At 41.4% G+C, this 13345-nt stretch overlaps 1 pseudogene; it reads left to right on the forward strand.

Moving 5' to 3' along the window:
* The first annotated feature begins 1637 nt into the window (after positions 1 to 1637).
* LOC120052359 lies at positions 1638 to 6153 on the forward strand (annotated as a pseudogene).
* The last annotated feature ends 7192 nt before the right edge of the window (positions 6154 to 13345 follow it).

Raw genomic sequence — 13345 nt, forward strand, 5'->3', positions numbered from 1 at the left:
GTTTAGATTTCCTAATTCACGGCTCTAATACAAGCCCTCTATCAACTACTTTCCAAAATAGTGATACCCACTTCCCCGGAGAATAGCTATGGTATTTGTGCCTATTAATTGGTCACGGCACCTGATACCTTGTATTCGAGCCAATACTGAAGTGTCTGCCAATTTACTACTGGAGAATACAGGTGACCTAATGTCTTATACCAGTGTCATGCTTACACACGTAACCACACTTATTCATAGTTCACAAACTCTCTCCTTATTGCTACTGCTAATACACACAAATCATGTTCAAACAACGTTAGAATATCTTTTTGCTTTTCTAACCATGAATGTGGCTCTCCTCCAGAACTTATAGGTAATCTTCTTATCACCATACACATTCCCTCCTGTTGTCCTTCTCCATGGACTACCTCCTCTACAACCTACCATACTAGTACACAAGCATAACAATTTATCCACACACACACTCTACGGCCTTACAGCCACCGCGGCTGGACCTTTCACCCCCCCTTTTAGGGGTCTAGTAGGGAACCAACCCCACTCGGGATTTACCCCTTATGACTTATCCTCTGCAGGTACCAGGCTGCTCTGACTTACCTTCCGGGACTTACCCTGTTCTTTATTTTACTCGCAGGAACCAACCCAATCAGGATTTACCCCCTCGGACTTACCCTCTGCAGGGACTACCCTGCTCAGGCTTACCTTTTGGTGGCTAAAGCCCTCTAGGGGCCCCAATCCCTAGGTCTACCGGTAGTATTTACAGTGAGCCTACTGAATAAACTCAGGTTTTTCCGATCTGTATCCGGTAGTTTGTATTCAGCTTACGACTCCAGTCTAGGAACTTTACCTACCTTGTTTTTTATGTGCCGCCTCCTGTTTCACTGACTCAGACTCTCCAGTTTGACTATAAATCGTGGTGAATCATGCTGACAACGCCAACTGTTAGGTTCTGACAATCAGAGTTAAAAACTCAAACGGATGACTAGAAAAAGCTCAAACCAAGCTTATTCACCCACTTGGTCAAACAGCTGAAAAGACAAAGACATGGTCATGTTTCCACAAGTACATATATTTATACCCTCTACTGGTCAGAGTCAAGTCCTTGCACATCTAGACAGCCAATACATCTCTGTTGCTAGGCATGAACTTAACTGTTTCTTCTCATTGGTGTAGTCATGGCCCTGCCTCCTATGTGTGTATGTCATAGGACTGTTCCTCCTCACAATATCTGACCTTACCTCGGCCCACATTCCTCACTCCTTCCTAACTCGCGGCTGTCCTACCTTATCAGTGACTGAAACCAGACCATTGCCCTTCTCCTCTCCATAGGATACATGAGGTTCAACCAGAAAATGTTCTGACAGAATGTAAACTTTCTGCACTCCCCTTTCTCACTCAGTAGATTTGCATACACCCAGTTCTAATATGTTAACATGAATAAGGATATTTGAAATTATTTCAAGTTAGAACCCAGCACTAGGAACAAAACGCTCTCTCGACATTGCATGCAGTTCTCTCTCTCCCTCCCTCTAAACCCACCCCTCTGGCAGAACCAGGAAGTCCCTCCCCCTCCCACAAACTCTCTTCTGAGAAAACGAAACTTATCTGAGTCTCTGTGTCATCTGTCTGTGTGAGAGTGAACAACCGTCCAAATGGCTCAGCAGGCAGTTCTGCTGGACCAGGAACAGTTCTGTTGTTCTGTCTGTCTGGATCTACTGAAGGAACCAATCACCATCCCCTGTGGACACAGTTACTGTAGGAGCTGTATTGAGGGCTGCTGGGATCAGGATGTTCTGAAAGGCTATAGCTGTCCTCAGTGCAGACAGACCTTCACTCCAAGGCCTACTCTGAGGAAAAATAACATGTTGGCTGAGGTGGTGGAGAAACTGAAGAAGACAGGACTCCAGGCTACTCCCCCTCCTGCTCTGTGCTATGCTGAACCTATAGATGTGGCGTGTGATTTCTGCACTGGGACCAGAAAGCAGAAAGCCCTCATGTCCTGTCTGGCATGTCTAGCCTCTTACTGTGAGACTCACCTCCAACCTCACTATGAATCTCCTGCTTTCAAGAAGCACAAGTTGGTCAAAGCCACCGCACAACTACAGGAGAAGATCTGCTCTCATCATGACAAACTTCTGGAGGTTTACTGTCGTACCGATCAGCAGTGTATCTGTTATCTGTGTACAATGGATGAACATAAAGGCCATGATACAGTGTCAGCTGCAGCAGAGAGGACTGAGAAACAGGTAAGACCAGAACAACTTGTTGGTGACTGTCTGATAAACAAAGAATAAAAAATACAGTAGGAACTAAGGCTGTTTGAATATGAGAGAATTCAAATGAAATCGATCCATGGCAGAAGAAATATGAACACAAACCTTGAGGGTATAGATTTTCTTAACCTAGATGCTCCAAATGTATCACCATTGTAATGTTTAGCTTAAACTCCTTGATACATGTAGGTCTACTTTAAAACTGTAATCATTCACATAGCAACAAATAAGTATAATATTGGAAAGGGACTATCAATATTTTAGACCTTCCTCTCAATGGGCCCTATGTCACATTACTATACTATTGATCTACTGGACAAATAAAGCTTGATAGCTCATTGAAGAGTGATTCTCCACAGAGGCAGCTGGGGATGAGTCAGCAGAAGGTCCAGCAGAGATTCCAGGAGAGAGAGAAGGAGCTGAAGGAGCTCCAACAGGCTGTGGAGTCTTTCAAGGTGAGTCTTGTTGACCAGAGGAGACATACCATTTTACTTCTCTCCTCCAGTGAGTGAGAAAGCGAGATTTGCTCGAGGGCACTAGAACAGTCTGCAGCCCTTGGCCTCACCCTACTAGATTCTGAAATCAAATATCTACTATTTGCTGATGATCTGGTTGCTTCTGTCCCCAAACAAGGAGGGCCTACGCAGCACCTAGATCTTCTGCACAGATTCTGTCAGACCTGGGCCCTGACAGTAAATCTCAGTTAGACAAAAATAATGGTGTTCCAAAAAAGGTCCAGTTGCCAGGAGCACAAATACAAATTCTGTCTAGACAACGTTGCCCTAGAGCACACAAAAAACCAAACATACCTCAGCCTAAACATCAGCGCCCTAGGTAACTTCCACAAAGCTTTGAACGATCTGAGACACAAGGCAAGAAGGGCCTTCTATGCCATCAAAAGGAACATAAAATTTGACATACCAATTAGGATCTGGCAAAAAATACTTGAATCAGTTACAGAATCCATTGTCCTTTATGGTTGTGAGGTCTGGTGTCCGCTCACCAACCAATAATTCACAAAATGGGACAAAACCAAAATATCCTCTGTGTACATTGTATAACACCAAATATTGCATGCAGAGCAGAATTAGGCCGATACCCGATGATTATCAAAATCCAGAAAAGAGACGTTAAATTCTAGAACCACCTAACAGGAAGCGATTCCCAAACCTTCCATAACAAAGCCATCACCTACAGAAAGATGAACCTCGAGAAGAATCCTCTAAGCAAGCTGGTCCTGGGGCTCTGTTCACAAACAGACCCCACAGAGCCCCAGGACAGCAACACAATTTGACCCAACCAAATCATGAGAAAACAAAAAGATAATTACTTGACACATTGGAATGAACAAACAAAATAACTGAGCAAACTAGAATGCTATTTGTCCCTTAACAGAGAGTACACAATGGCAGAATACCTGACCACGGTGACTGACCCAAACTTAAGGAAAGCTTTGACTATGTAGAGACTCAGTGAGCATAGCTTTGCTATTGAGAGAGGCCGCCGTAGGCAGACCTGGCTCTCAAGAGAAAGGCTTTGTGCACTCTGCCCACAAAATGAGGTGGAAACTGAGATACACTTCCCAACCTCCTGCCAAATGTTTGACCATAGAGACATATTTCCCTCATATTACACAGACCCACAAAGAATTTGAAAACCAATCCAATTTTGATAAACTCCCATATCTATTTGGTAAAATACCACAGTGTGCATCACAGCAGCAAGATATGTGACCTGTTGCCACAAGAAAAGAGCAACCAGTGAAAAACAAACACTATTGTAAATACAACCCATATTTATTTTCCCTTTTGTACTTTAACTATTTGCACATCGTTACAACACTGTATATAGACATAATGACATTTGAAGTGTCTTTATTATTTTGGAACTTTTGTGAGTGTAATATTTACTGTTCATTTGTTGTATTGTTTTTTTTCACTTTTGTTTATTATCTATTTCACTTGCTTTGGCAATGTAAACAAACATATGTTTCCCATGCCAATAAAGCCCTGAATTGAATTGAGAGAGAGACCTCCCCAAGCCTGTTCCCCAGAGTGGGGCTCAACGTGATATCTGGGTTTTCAGTTAGAGAGAGAATAGACTGCTTAACATGGAGCCTCTCTCTCTCTTAACAGCACTCTGCACAGGCAGCAGTGGAGGACAGTGATAAGATCTTTACTGAGCTGATCCGCTCCATTGAGAGAAGGCGCTCTGAGGTGAAGGAGCTGATCAGAACCCAAGAGAAGGCTCAAGTGAGTCAAGCTGAAGGACTCCTGGAACAAGTGGAACAGGAGATAGCTGAGCTGAGGAAGAGAAGCACTGAGCTGGAGCAGCTCTCACACACAGAGGATCACATCCATTTCCTCCAGGTAACTAAACTGTCTTGTTACATGTGCTATGAAAATTAACTTATTGTGAAACTTTTCAATCATTCTGTTCTGTGTGTGTGTGTCTCTCTCTCTCCCTCTCCAGAGTTATCAGTCTCTCTCCAGTATCAGTGTATCTTCAGACTTAGCCAGCATCGTTGTCCTTCCTCTTCAGTACATTTGAGATGTGAGTAAGTCTGTGTCTGAACTGAGAGAGAAACTAGAAGACTTCCTTAAAGGAGAATGGACCAAGATCTCCACTACAGGTGTGTTGAAAATAATAAGAACATCAACTTTAGACCATTGAAAGTTCCCTACTAGTTATATACATGTGGAATATGGTATGATGATAACATGTTTGTGTGTCTGTAGTCAATATAGTGGATGTTGTACTGCCTCCAGAGCCCAAGACCAGAGAACAGTTCTTACAATGTGAGTCTCTTTATTTTGAAGTAACTAACAGTCTTTTTTTACTTACACACAACCCATATAGAAATATAGATATAGATATAGATAGATAGATATATATAGCAATAGTAGATCTAATCAAAGACTGGGTATCTATCTGACTCCTCATATTTCTCTGATTTGATCTCTGCTGTGATCTAATCAAAGATTAGATACAGTATCTAATAGATACAGTATCTGACTTAACTTATTGTTCTAACTCCCCTCATTGGTCTCTGCTCTGCTCTTCTTCCAGATTCCTGTCAGCTCACACTGGACCCAAACACAACACACACACACCTCTCTCTGTCTGAAGGGAACAGAAAGGTGACTTATACAGGCCAAGTCCAACCATATCCTGAACATCCAGACAGATTCACAAACGACTTGATGGTGCTGTGTAGAGAGGGTCTGTCTGGACGCTGTTACTGGGAGGTGGAGTGGAGTGGACGGTGGGTTATTATAGCAGTCTCATATAAAGACATCAGCAGAACAGGGAGAGGTAATGCGTTTGGATTGAATGACAAGTCCTGGAGTTTACAGTGCTATAGTGGTGGTTATTGTTTCAGACACAATAATGTTGTGACTAAAGTATCAGGCCCTCAGTCCTCCAGAGTAGGAGTGTACCTGGATCACAAGGCAGGTACTCTGTCCTTCTACAGTGTCTCTGACACAATGACCCTCCTCCACAGAGTCCAGACCACATTCACTCAGCCCCTCTATCCTGGGGTTTGGCTCAATAGTGATAATGGTACTGCTGAGCTGGTTAAACTGTAGTAGGGTCCACATAGATACTAGTCATGCTGGTGTAGTCTATAGCTGAGCTGGTTAAACTGTAGTAGGGTTAACATAGATACTAGTCATGCTGTTGTTGATGGTCCTCAGATGTTATGATCAGTGGCGATTTTAGCATGTAAATCTTGGTGGGGCAAAAAAAATAAAACACAGACTAAACAAGACATTAATAGCACTATAATGGTGACCAACACTGCCAACAAACTGTTAGGGCCTACATAAAGCTGTCCCAACAGCAGTCCCAACACCTTACCACTGCTACACCTGCCTATCAGCGGAGCCTTATCTGGCAGCGAAACAGTTAATTCAGCCTTATTTACTGCTTTAAAAAAAATATTGCCGATATGGCTGACTTGTTTAAACAAATGTGGTTTCTATTGAGATGTACAAACTATGGCATAAGGGAACGACGAGCGAATAAGAGGCAATCCGTAATTTCGATTATGACATTAATGAGCAAGCTAGGACGCTCTGTATTTTCTGCTGGCTTGCCCCACCACCACAGAAAGCACGGAGCTGGGCTGAAACACCTGGAATTTGGAGCTGCAATACTCAAGAAAACAAAAAATATACCATGTTTGTGTGCAGCTTTATTAACTCAGTGATCTATATTTTTTTTTACATTGTTTGCAAACTGATATGTGACACGTAATAATGCCAAAATTAAAAAAGCCCCCCCCCCCCCAAAAAAAAAATATTGGTCTCTGCTCCACCTGCCCCGGATTGCGGGTCGCCACTGGTTATGATTCATTCCACTCTGTTTTTATATATAATATTTTTTTTCTGAATAATTTGATCTTCTGTGATGTAATTCGTAAAATTGCAATGTATTCATATTTTATCAAATGCAATGTTTTATTCTTGTACATTCACATCATCATGATGTTTGGTGTTGATGTATATTGGTTGGCATTCAAAACCATATATATGTTTTCTCAATTGGTTCTCTGTCTCTATGTAGTTTTCCTCAGTGGCATGGAACAGGTAGTATCACTAACTAACTAACTAACTAACTAAACTATATGGAACAGGTAGTATCACTTACTTGCTAACTGAACTATATGGGACGGACACAGATTAAGCCTAGTCCTAAACTACAAAGTATGTCCAATGGAGATGTCCGGGAAACCGGCCCTGAGTTTGGCATCTTTCGTCCTCCCATACTGCTCAGTCAAGCAACATTAAACCTGTCCAACAGGTGGTGCTATTGACCAAACAATAAAAACAGGAGATAGCTCAGTATAACAGTAATGTTCAGAATACGACATTAATATCATCGGAAATTGATGGTCTTTTTAATCAACTATCCAGAGTCAGGAACAGATGAAGTTTGTCAATATCTCAAAAGTAGTCTGAAATCAAGATGACTGCAGGTCTCAATCCCAAACAAATGGGGGAAATTATGACATTTAGAGATATGGATAAAACATTTTTTTTTACAAACTTTGCTAATCCCCTTAACATACATTGTGATATTTTCTTTTCACATTGTCCTTTCAAGGATGGTTCCAGAACTATGGTGAATGCATAACCAGACCGGCCCAGTTTGGCCCTGCTTGACTCTATAGTGTTAAACAGGGATGAGTGTGTTTTTGGGGGTCAGATTGAGAAAGGCAAAGCACTGCATTACTGATCTGGATCACTTAGTGAGTCATTACTTGGGATGAAAGGTGATTTGTAGATGATTGATTCTGCTCAGTTGATTACAATGGAGTTGATCTCCAACATGCACAATGTCATGAAGACCACTAGTACTCCATAGAATGAAACCACCCCCTATACCAGGGTTGGCTGGCCTTCTCTAGTCAATCGTAGACTCAGTCACTGATATACTTTTATTTACAAAGCCATTTTGGGTTTACTACCATTTTAATTGGGCTATTTTATTGTTCAGAAATGTGGTGGGTACTCTCTTCGTTCGCTGGACTTTATCCTGCTAACTGTTCCAAATGTCCAAACTTAATTTAGTAAAAGGGCTTTTATGTACTCGGCTTTAAACGCCTTACAAAATACTTTTAAACTGGAAGAACTTGTCCTGATTGGTGTTTTTAAATCATTGATCAAGGATTTTGAGGCTGATTCCCTGACCTGTCAATGTTTTAATTTCCTGTTTTATGGTTTTGTTATACTCCTGTGATTTCTATGGTTTTTACTAGATTACCTGTAGCTTTTCATGTTGTATGTCTGTAATTGTCTAATGACTTGGTGCTGCATATCTTGGTCAGGGCGCTCTTGAAAAAGAGATTTCAAATCTCAATGAGCCCTTCCTTGTTAAAAAAAAAAGAAAAAAAAGAGGACTAATGACCAACTCTGAACTTCACCACACTATGCTGTACTGACAGCATCATCACCACACTGTTCTGTACTGACAGCATCATCATCACACTATGCTGTACTGACAGCATCATCATCACACTGTGCTGTACTGACAGCATCATCATCACACTATGCTGTACTGACAGCATCATCATCACACTATGCTGTACTGACAGCATCATCACCACACTGTTCTGTACTGACAGCATCATCATCACACTATGCTGTACTGACAGCATCATCATCACACTGTGCTGTACTGACAGCATCATCATCACACTATGCTGTACTGACAGCATCATCATCACACTATGCTGTACTGACAGCATCATCATCACACTATGCTGTACTGACAGCATCATCATCACACTATGCTGTACTGACAGCATCATCATCACACTATGCTGTACTGACAGCATCATCACCACACTGTTCTGTACTGACAGCATCATCATCACACTATGCTGTACTGACAGCATCATCATCACACTATGCTGTACTGACAGCATCATCATCACACTATGCTGTACTGACAGCATCATCATCACACTATGCTGTACTGACAGCATCATCATCACACTGTGCTGTACTGACAGCATCATCACCACACTGTTCTGTACTGACAGCATCATCATCACACTATGCTGTACTGACAGCATCATCATCACACTATGCTGTACTGACAGCATCATCATCACACTATGCTGTACTGACAGCATCATCATCACACTATGCTGTACTGACAGCATCATCATCACACTGTGCTGTACTGACAGCATCATCATCACACTATGCTGTACTGACAGCATCATCACCACACTGTTCTGTACTGACAGCATCATCATCACACTATGCTGTACTGACAGCATCATCATCACACTATGCTGTACTGACAGCATCATCATCACACTGTGCTGTACTGACAGCATCATCATCACACTATGCTGTACTGACAGCATCATTATCACACTATGCTGTACTGACAGCATCATCATCACACTGTGCTGTACTGACAGCATCATCATCACACTGTGCTGTACTGACAGCATCATCATCACACTGTGCTGTACTGACAGCATCATCATCACACTGTGCTGTACTGACAGCATCATCATCACACTAGTATTAATGTTCACACTCTGGGTCTCATTGGTCCACATTTAAACTGGTCTTGGTCTCATTACAGGTGAGACACATGGGTCTAGAGGTCTCTAGTGGTTGAGTCTTGGTCTGGGTCTCACTGGTTCTGTTCCAGTCTGTCCTGTCTCCATCTCTGGTATATTCAGTACCAATACACCAACATCATCCACTCCTGACCTGGGTTCAAATACTATTTGAATTTCTTTCAAATACATTGAGCGTTTGCTTTTGCCTGCCTGGAGTGTCAGGTGGTCAGGGTTTTGAACTTTTAGCATTGTTCTATTTGTTCCATTGTACCAGCCAAGTTTAATCAAGCCCAGATAAAGTTTTAGAAATTATTTCAAATCAGGAAATTGTAAAAGAAGGTTCAGGATGGCAACTTAATTCTTTTCAATAATATTAATTGCTGAAGTGTTTCGAGCAAGCTTCTTCATCAAAGCACTATTATAGCACAGTTATTACAAATCCACATTGACATGGAAAGGAACCATGATTAATGTGTAACAGTCTGACACTGTGATAGATCACTCTGTTACATTGACATGGAAAGGAACCATGATTAATGTGTAACAGTCTGACACTGTGATAGATCACTCTGTTACATTGACATGGAAAGGAACCATGATTAATGTCTATATGTAACAGTGTGTTACTGTGATAGATCACTCTGTTACATTGACATGGAAAGGAACCATGATTAATGTGTAACAGTGTGTTACTGTGATAGATCACTCTGTTACATTGACATGGAAAGGAACCATGATTAACGTGTAACAGTGTGTTACTGTGATAGATCACTCTGTTACATTGACATGGAAAGGAACCATTATTAATGTCTATGTAACAATGTGTTACTGTGATAGATCACTATCTTAATCCTCAGAATTCATACAGTATGGAACACCTGTAATGGGAATTTTAAGGTTTGTGCTTTACTTTTATTCTGTGTTCCATTCATGTGCTGTTCTATGAACCAATTTCTGTGTTCATGCAAGTGGTTGACTGAATAAATCCTCCTCTTATCAGTAACTGCAATTTGGCAGTACGCCCAGACCTTGTTTTGAGAACAAACGAAAGATATCTCAGTTTCAAGGTCTCAGCTTATAGAGGAGAAGCCTTGTGAGGTGTTGGTCTGTCACATGTTATGAAACAGTATTGGTCAGTAACGCGAATAAAACAAAACGGTAATGATTCATTAATTATGTTAAATCATGTAAATATAACTTGTCTGTGTATAGCCGTATATAAGACAACTGCTGTGTCTGCCCAGGGAGAGCTCCTGATTGACATGTGTACTATGGTGCATTAAATTGGTTGGGACCTCTCCAGCGCGCTGACAATAAACAATGATTAATTTAAGATTGACTTTGAGTGTCCCTGTGTAATAATTTCCACAACACACCATGTAGAAGACAGAGACATATCATTACATACAGTATAGAACACCATCTAGAAGACAGAGACATATCATTACATACAGTATAGAACATCGTCTAGAAGACACATCATTACATACAGTATAGAACACCATCTAGAAGACATAGACATATCATTACATACAGTATAGAACACCATCTAGAAGACATAGACATATCATTACATACAGTATGGAACACCACGTACAAGACATAGACATAGACATATCATTACATACAGTATAGAACACCATCTAGAAGACATAGACATATCATTACATACAGTACGGAACACCACGTACAAGACATAGACATATCATTACATACTGTCACGACTTCCGCCGAAGTCGGTCCCTCCTTGTTCGGGCGGCGTTCGGCGGTCGATGTCACCGGTCTTCTAGCCATCGCCGATCCACCTTTCATTTTCCATTTGTTTTGTCTTGTTTTCCCACACACCTTCATTCCCTCATTACATGTCGTGTATTTAACCCTCTGTTCCCCCCATGTCTGTGTGTGTAATTGTTTATTGTCAGGTTGGCACTCTTCCGGCTGGTTTGCGCCGGGTTATATTTTACACCCGTGCTTTTTGACAGGCTGTACTTTGTACCTTGTTGTTTTTGGACTTAGTGCTGCCTCACTTGTTCTGAGGGAATTTTGTTTTTGTGACGCGGTTGCGTTCTATTCATTTATTGCCTCAGTAAAGTGCCTTGTCCACTCATCTCTGTTCTCCTGCGCCTGACTTCCAATGCACCAGCTACACCCACACCTTGACACATACAGTATGGAACACCACATAGAAGACACAGTCATATCATTACATACAGTATGGAACACCACGTAGAAGACACAGACATATCATTACATACAGTATGGAACACCACGTAGAAGACACAGTCATATCATTACATACAGTATGGAACACCACGTAGAAGACACAGACATATCATTACATACAGTATGGAACACCACGTAGAAGACACAGACATACAGTTGAAGTCGGAAGTTTACATAGGCCTCAGACAAATACATTTAAACTCAGTTTTTCACAATTCCTGACATTTAATCCTAGTAAAAATTCCTTGTCTTAGGTCAGTTAGGATCACCACTTCATTTTAAGAATGTGAAATATCAGAATAATAGTAGAGAGAATGATTTATTTCAGCTTTTATTTATTTAATCACGTTCCCAGTGGGTCAGACATTTACATACACTCAATTAGTATTTGGTAGCATAGCCTTTAAATTGTTTAACTTGGGTCAAACGTTTCGGGTAGCCTTTCACAAGCTTCCCACAATAAGTTGGGTAAATTTTGGCCCATTCCTCCTGACAAAGCTGGTGTAACTGAGTCAGGTTTGTAGGCCTCCTTGCTCGCACACACTTTTTCAATTCTGCCCACAACTTTTCTATAGGATTGAGGTCAGGGCTTTGTGATGGCCACTCCAATACCTTGACTTTGTTGTCCTTACGCCATTTTTCCATAACTTTGGAAGTATGCTTGGGGTTATTGTTCATGTGGAAGACCCATTTGCGACCAAGCTTTAACTTCCTGACTGATGTCTTGAGATGTTGCTTCAATATATCCACATAATTTTCCTCCCTCATGATGCCATCTATTTTGTGAAGTGCACTAGTCCCTCCTGCAGCAAAGCACTCCCACAACATGATGCTGCCAACCCCGTGCTTCGCGGTTGGGATGGTGTTCTTCGGCTTGCAAGCCTCCCCCATTTTCCTCCAAACATAACAATGGCCATTATGGGCAAACAGTTATATTTTTGTTTCATCAGACCAGAGGACATTTCTCCAAAAAGCACAATCTTTGTCCCCATGTGCAGTTGCAAACCGTAGTCTGGCTTTTTTATTGTGGTTTTGGAGCAGTGGCTTCTTCCTTGCTGAGTGGCCTTTCAGGTTATGTCCATACAGGACTCGTTTTACTGTGGATATAGATACTTTTGTACCTGTTTCCTCCAGCATATTCACAAGGTCCTTTGCCATTGTTCTGGGATTGATTTGAACTTTTCGCACCAAAGTACGTTCATCTCTAGGAGACAGAACGCGTCTCCTTCCTGAGCGGTATGACGGCTGCGTGGTCCCATGGTGTTTATACTTGCGTACTATTGTTTGTACAGATGAACGTGGTACCTTCAGGTGTTTGGAAATTGCTCCCCAGCATGAACCAGACTTGTGGATATCTACAATTTTTTTCTGAGGTCTTGGCTGATTTCTTTGCTTTTCCCATGATGTCAAGCAAAGAGGCACTGAGTTTGAAGGTATGCCTTGAAATACATCCACAGGTACACCTCCAATTGACTCAGATTATGTCAATTAGCCTATCAGAAGCTTCTAAAGCAATGACATAATTTTCTGGAATTTTCCAAGCTGTTTAAAGGCACAGTCAACTTAGTGTATTTAAATGTCTGACCCACTGGAATTGTGATACAGTGAATTATAAGTGAAATAATCTGTCTGTAAACACTTGTTGGAAAAATTACTTGTGTCATGCACAAAGTAGATGTCCTAACCGACTTGCCAAAACTATAGTTTGTTAACAAGAAATTTGTGGAGCGGTTGAAAAATGAGTTTAATTACTCCAACC

This window comes from Salvelinus namaycush, chromosome 8 (genome assembly GCF_016432855.1).
Source record: "Salvelinus namaycush isolate Seneca chromosome 8, SaNama_1.0, whole genome shotgun sequence".
Taxonomy (NCBI): domain Eukaryota; kingdom Metazoa; phylum Chordata; class Actinopteri; order Salmoniformes; family Salmonidae; genus Salvelinus; species Salvelinus namaycush.